Here is a 6,981-nt window from a genome sequence, read left to right as displayed (position 1 = left end):
GCTTGCTAAGCGCTCACTGTATGTCAAACACTGTTCTAAGCACTGGGGTAGATACAAGTGAATTAGGTTGGACACAGTCCCCGTCCCACGTGGGGCTCACACCCTATTTTCTCTGTGACTTGCCTGCTGTGTAACTTTGGTCAAGTCATTTCACTTCTCTATGCCTCAGTTAACTCCTCTGTAAAATGTGGATTGAGGCTGTGAGCCCTGTGTGGGACAGGGACCGTATTCAACCTGATATGCTCTTCACCACAGGGCTTAGTACAGGGCCCGGCACATAGTAAGTGCTTAACAAATACCATTATTATTATTATTATTATTATTGTTCCCTACTACGTCACCTGTACACTTGAGCCCACAGCAATTATGTCCACATCTTTAAACTCTATTTGTTCTCCTTACCCACAACTTATTGCAGCTCTGTCTCTCCCACTAGACAGTAAGTATGGTTGTTGAGGTCGGGGATATCATCTTTGTGTCTACCAACTGTACTGTACATATTGTCCCAAGCGCTAAGTACAGTGCTCTGCACAGAGGAACTGCTCAATAACTACCATTGGTGGGTTGATTTGATTCATACTAGGTTACTAGAGGGAAAATCAGAGAAGCAGAGAGATGTTTGAGAGAACATCTCTCACCATCAGGAGACATGTTCAAAGAGTTCAGTCATCACACTCTTTGTTCAACCATCCTGTTGCTACTGTTGGCGACCGAACTAGATGGACTAATGGTCTTACTGCTTTACACTTGAGAATTGAGCCACCTCATCAGTTGGTAACCACCAGGAAAGCAGTATGGGCTAGTGGATGAAGCACAGGCCTAGTAGTCAGAGCCAGAGGACCAGGGTTCTAATCCCGGCTCTGCCAATCGCCTGCCATGTGTCTTTAGGCAAGTCATCTAGCTTCTCTGTGCCTCAGTTTCCTCAACTATGAATTGGGGATTCAATACCCATTTTCCCTCCTACTTACCTGTGAGCCCCATGGGGGTCAGGGACTGTGTCCCATCTGATTAACCTGTGTCTACCCCAGCGCTTAGAATAGTGCTTGACACAGCATAAGCGTTTCACAGATACTATTCAAAAAAACAAAACAAATGCCTGTCTTGGGGGTCAGAATTGTTCTGGATTCAACATTTATCTGTTGACCGATGTTATTTTTGACCACTTAGCCTGTGCAGAGCAAAGTACCCAGCGCCTGGGAGAGGACAATATAGTAAGTAATGATGATGATAATAATAATAATGTTGGTATTTGTTAAATGCTTACTATGTGCCGAGCATTGTTCTAAGCGCTGGGGTAGATACCGGGTAATCAGGTTGTCCCACCTGGGGCTCACAGTCTTAATCCCCATTTTACATATGAGGTAACTGAGGCACAGAGAAGTTCAGTGACTTGCCCAAAGTCACACAGCTGACAGGTGGCTGAGCCAGGATTAGAACCCATGACCCCTGATCCTAAGCCCAGGATCTCTTCACTGAGCCACGCTGCTTCTCTATGGCATTTGTTAAGCGCTTACTATGTACCAATCACTGTTCTAAGCTCTGGGATAGATACAAGTCTCACTTGGGGCTCACAGTCTTGATCCCCATTGTACAGATGAGGTAACTGTGACACAGAGAAGTTGAATGACTTGCCCAAAGTCACACAGCTGACAAGTGGCAGAATCGAGATGAGAACCCACGACCTCTGACTACCAAGCATGGGATCTTTCCACTAAGCCATGCTGCTTCGACCTCCCTGTCTTCCCAGAGCTCATCCTTTCTCTGCATGTGTGCAAACGTGTGCCTTGGCTCTCAGAGGCCCAGGAGAGAGAGTGTGTACACACAGCCCAAATCATCCCATCGCTACTCCCGCAAGGACCGATCAAGTGTGTTTGTTGCTGAGGGTACCCCGCCTCACCCTACCACCCTAAACCCAAGTTCTGTGTCCCCCAGGAGCTCGATATTGGGTTCTCTATTGCTGAAGAGGCCGCAGGGACTTTTGGCCTCCCCCTCAGTGTCACAGCACCCTTATTTTTGAACCCATTGCTCAACCCAGTTAAGCAGAGCACTGTAAAAGGTGCTCGCCCCAACCCCCAGCCATCCCCCTTCCCACACACAGAGAAAAACTCTCCATCAGTGGCTGTATCTTTGAATATGAAGTAATAGGACCTGAATCTTCCCATTTAACGGCCATTTAAATAGACCACTTTATGCCATTTTCAACAGTTGATTGATCCAAGTGGCTTCTGGGGTCTCAGTCAATTTCCAGGTATTTTCTCTCATGCTGAGCATCGTACCTCCCACAGTGTAAGAGTTTAATAAATATTTGTGTTCATTACTGATGAAAGCCAACTAGTCGATAAACTAGAAGATGGTACAATCTAGCTTTAGTTCTTGCCAAACATTTTCAAATAAATCTGAATATGGCACTAATTCCATGAGAGAAGCGGCTAATGAATTTGGAATATTCACTTTGGGGGGGTGGGAGAGGCGTTGTTATTGTTTGAGCGATGTACAAATGACCTCAGCCCACCGCTATTTCATATTTTCATAATCCCTCTTATTTTTATAGGCATTCCATTGAAAACAACCCTATGTAGCTATTCATCGGTTCAGTATGCAGGGTACCTTCAGCCGCTCACACGGACGGCACAAAGCACAGTGAGAGAGATCGATCCCGAGGATGCCCTGACTTTTCTCAGACTTAGAACTGAGCAATACGAAATCATAGTGAGCCCAGGTAATTGGATATTTAAGTCGCCTTTTTCTTACTATTAAAAGTTACATTCTGCTATATTCGGTAAGAGTTAACTGGTGTTTCCCAGCATATCGAACAGCCATTTAGATGGAGGTGGATGAAAACCAAAAATGCCAGGTGAGATCTCACTAAAATGACACCATCCATCTGCCCTGCTGCCCAAGTCATCTTTCTAAAACCTCGCTCGGCACTTGTCGTCCTCAAAACCAGTGGGGCCTAGTGGGACGAGCACAGGACTGGGAGCCAGTAGGCACGGGTTCTAGTCCTGGCTCTGCCGTTTGCCTGCTGTGTGTCCCTGGACAAGTCACTCCCTGCCTCTGGGCCTCAGTTTCCTCATGTGTATAATGTGGATGAAATACCTATATTGGGTCCCTCTTGAACTGGGATCCCTGTGTGTGTGTCTCATCTATCGTCTATCCCATGGCTTGGCACATCTTCAGAGCTTGACAAATACCACAGTGATTATGTATTGTTATTTAACAACCCTCTCGTGGTTGCCCATCTCCTTGTGCATCCAAGCGAACCTCCCTGCCACTGGCTTTGAGCCTCTCCCCAGCTCTTCCAGTTGGTCTATCAGCCCTCCTCACCCAATACGTTTCCTGCTCAGTTTGCCTGGAAGGCAAAGACTGTGGGGGCAAAACTGGAAAGAGAAGGGTTCCTGGAAAGGACTGGAAACCAAAGGCTGGGGGGCCAGGGCTGGAAAGAGAAAGGTTCGGGCTAGGCCTGGAAGGGAAAAGCTGGGGGGGCCAGGCTTGGAACAAGAAGGGTTAGGAGCCAGGCCTGGAAGGCAAAGGCTGGGGGTCCAGAACTAGAATGGTTTGGGGCCAGGCCTGGAAGGCAACATCTCGGGGGGCAAAACTGGAATTAGAAGTGTTTGGTGAAAGGCCTGAAAGGACCAAGCCTAGAACAAGAAGGGTTTGGGGTTAGGTTTGGAAGGCAAAGGTTGGAGGGGGGTGGTAAAATTGGAATGAGAAGTGTTCGGGATAGGCCTGGAAGGCAAAGACTGGGGGGCCATAACTGGAACAAGAAGAGTTTGGGGCCAGGCCTGGAAGGCAAAAGCTGGGTTGCAAAACTGGTACTAGAAGGCTTCGTGGCCAGGCCTGGAAGCCAAAAGCTGGGAGAGCAAAACTGGAATGAGAAGGGTTCGGGGGAAGGCCCGGAAGGAAAAAGGCTAGGGAGCCAAAACTGGAAAGAGAAGGGTCTGGTGCCAGGCCTGGAAGGCAAAGGCTGGAGAGCCAGGCCTGGAACAAGAAGAGTTCGACCTAGGCCTGATAGACAAAGGCTTGAAGGGCCAGGACACGAAGACACAGGCTGGGGAGCCAAAACCTGAACAAGAAGGGGTCGGGGCCAGGCCTGGAAGACAAAGCCTGGGGGGGCAGGCATGGAAGGCAAAGGCTGTGGGGCCAAAAGTGAAACAAGAAGGGTTCGGGGCCAGGCCTGGAAGGCAAAGGCTGGGGGACCAAAACTGGAACGAGAAGCATTCGGGGTTAGGCCTGGAAGGCAAAGGCTTGGGGGGCAAAACTGGAATAAGTGCTCGGGGCCAGGCCTGGAAGGCAAAGGCTGGGTGGCCAGGCCTGGGATAGTAATAATGGTGGCATTTGTTAAGCGGTTACTATGTGCAAAACACTGTTCTAAGCGCTGGGGGATACAAGGTAATCAGGTTGTCCCATGGGGGGCTCACAATTTTAATCCCCATTTTACAGATGAGGTAACTGAGGCAGAGAGAAATGAAGTGACTTGCCCAAAGTCACACAGCTGGCAGGCGGTTGAGCTGGGATTAGAACCCATGCCTTCTGACTCCCAAGCCCGGGCTCTTTCCACTGAGCCACACTTCTGGGGGCCAAAACTGGAAAGAGAAGGGTTCAGGGCCAGACCTGGAAGGGAAAGGCTCGGGGGCCCAAACTGGAACAAGTAGCGTTCGGAGCCAGGCCTGGAAGGCAAAGACTGGAGGGCCAGGCCTGGAAGGCAAAGGCTGGAGTGTCATGACCGGAAGGCAAAGACTGGGGGGCCAGGCCAGGAAGTCAAAGGTGGGAGGCCAGGTCTGGATGGCAAAAGCTGGGGCGGCAAAACTTGAACAAGAAGGGTTCAAGGCCAGGCCTGGAAGGCAAAGGCCGTGGGTGGCGGGGGCGGGGGGGAACTGGAACAAGAAGAGTTTGGGGCCAGGCCTGGAAGGCAAAGGCTGGGTGGGGGGGGGGGCGGGGAACTGGAAAGAGAAGGGTTTGGGCCAGGCCTGGAAGGCAAAGGCTGGGGGAACCAAAACTGGAATGAGAGGGTTCGGGGCCAGGCCTGGAATGCAAAGGCTGGGGGGCTAGGCCTGGAAGGCAAAGGCAGGGGGTGCATCCTGGAATGAGAAGGCTTCGGGGCCAGGCCTGGAAGACAGATACTGGGGGACCAAACCTGGAAAGAGTAGGGTTTGGGGCCAGGCCTGGAAGGCAAAGGCGGGGTGGCCCAACCTGGAACGAGAAGGCTTCTAAGCCAAACCTAGAAGGCAAAGGCAGAGGGGCCAAACCTGGAATGAGAAGGGTTTGGGGCCAGTTCTGGAAGTCAAAGACGGGGGGCCCAACCTGAAACGAGAAGGCTTCAGGTTCAGGTCTGGAAGTCAAAGGCTGGTGTGCTCAACCTGAAATGAAAAGGCTTTGGGGCCAGGACTGGAAAGCAAAGATGGGGGGTGCCCAACCTGAAACAAGAAGTGTTCCGGGTCTTGCCGAGAAGGCTAAGGCGGGGGGACCCAACCTGGTATGAGAAGGGTCCAGGACCAGGCCTGGAAGGCAAAGGTCGGGGGCCAAATCTGGAAGGCAATGGCGGGGGGGCCTCATCAGGAATAAGAAGGGTTGGGGGTCAGGCCGGAAAGGGAAAGGCTGTGGGGGGCAAACCTGGAATGCGAAGGCTTCTGGGCAGGGCCGGAAAGGCAAAGGCAGGGGCGCCAAACAAGGAACCAGAAGGTTTTGGGGCTAGGCCGGGAAGGCAAAGGTAGCGGGGGGCTCCATCCTGGAAGGCAAAAGTGGCACAACCTGGAACGAGAGTGGTTCGGGGCCAAACCTGGAAGGCAAAGGAGGATGGGCTCAACCTGGAACGAGAAGCATTCAGGGCCAGGCTTTGAAATCAAAGGCAGGGGGGCCCAACCTCGAACGAGAAGGGTTAGGGGCAAAGCCGGGAAAGAAAAAGCTGGGTGGGGCAAACCTGGAACACAAAGACTTCACGGCTAGGCCAGGAAGGCAAAGATGGGAAGGGCGGGGGTGGGGGTCGGGGGCAAACGTGGAACACGAAGCCTTCGGGGCCAGGCCGGGAAGGCAAAAACAGGGGTGCCCAAGCTGGAACGAGTAGGGTGGGGCCACGCCTGGAAGGCAAAGGCAGGTGGGTCCCAGCTGGAATGAGCAGGGTTCCTGGCCAGGCCTGGAAGGCAAAGGCTGTGGGGCCCAACCTGGAACAAGAAGGGTTTGGGACCAGGGCTGTAAGGCAAAGGCGGGAAGGCCCAACCTGGAAAGAGAAAGATTCAGTCCAGCCCTGCAAGGCAAAAGCAGGAGGGCTCATCCTGGAATGAGCAGGGTTTGGGGCCAGGCCTGGAAGGCAAAAGCGAGGGGCTCTAACATGGAATGAGTAGGGTTCGGGCCAGGTTGGAAAGGCAAAGGTTGGGGGGCCCAACCTGGAATGAGATTGGTTCAGGGCCAGGCCTGGAAGGAAAAGGCTGGGGGGTCCAACCTGGAAGGTAAAGGCGGGGGGCCAAACCTGGAATGCGGAAGCTTAAGGGCCAGGCCAGGAAGGGAAAGGGGCAGAGGGGTTGGGGGGCAAAAGTGGAATGCAAAGACTTCAGGGCAAGATCGGGAAGGCAAAGGCAGGGGGGCCAAACCTGGAATGAGAAGGGTTTGGGGCTAGGCCTGGAAGGCAAAGGTGCGGGGGTCCAACCTGGAAGGCCAAGGCGGGTGGGCCCAACATGGAACGAGAGAGGTTTGGGGCCAAACCTGGAATGCAAAGGCGGTGGCAGGGGTGGGGTGGGGTGGGGTGGGGGTCATACCAGGAACGAGAAGTGTTCTGGGCCAGGCCTGGAAGGCAAAGGCTGGGGGGAACCAACCTGTAAAGTAAAGGTGGGGTGGCCCAGTATGGAAGGCAAAGGCGAGGGGGCCCAACCCGGTATCAGATGGGTTCGGGCCATTCCTTGAAGACAAAGGTGGGGCGATCCAACCTGGAAGGCAAAGGCAGGGGGAGTGGGGCACAAACTGGAATGAGAAGGGTTCAGGATCAGGCCG

This window comes from Ornithorhynchus anatinus, unplaced genomic scaffold (genome assembly GCF_004115215.2).
Source record: "Ornithorhynchus anatinus isolate Pmale09 unplaced genomic scaffold, mOrnAna1.pri.v4 scaffold_34_arrow_ctg1, whole genome shotgun sequence".
Taxonomy (NCBI): Eukaryota; Metazoa; Chordata; class Mammalia; order Monotremata; family Ornithorhynchidae; genus Ornithorhynchus; species Ornithorhynchus anatinus.
The sequence above is the reverse complement of the archived record's forward strand: the minus strand, read 5'-3'. Positions refer to the sequence as shown.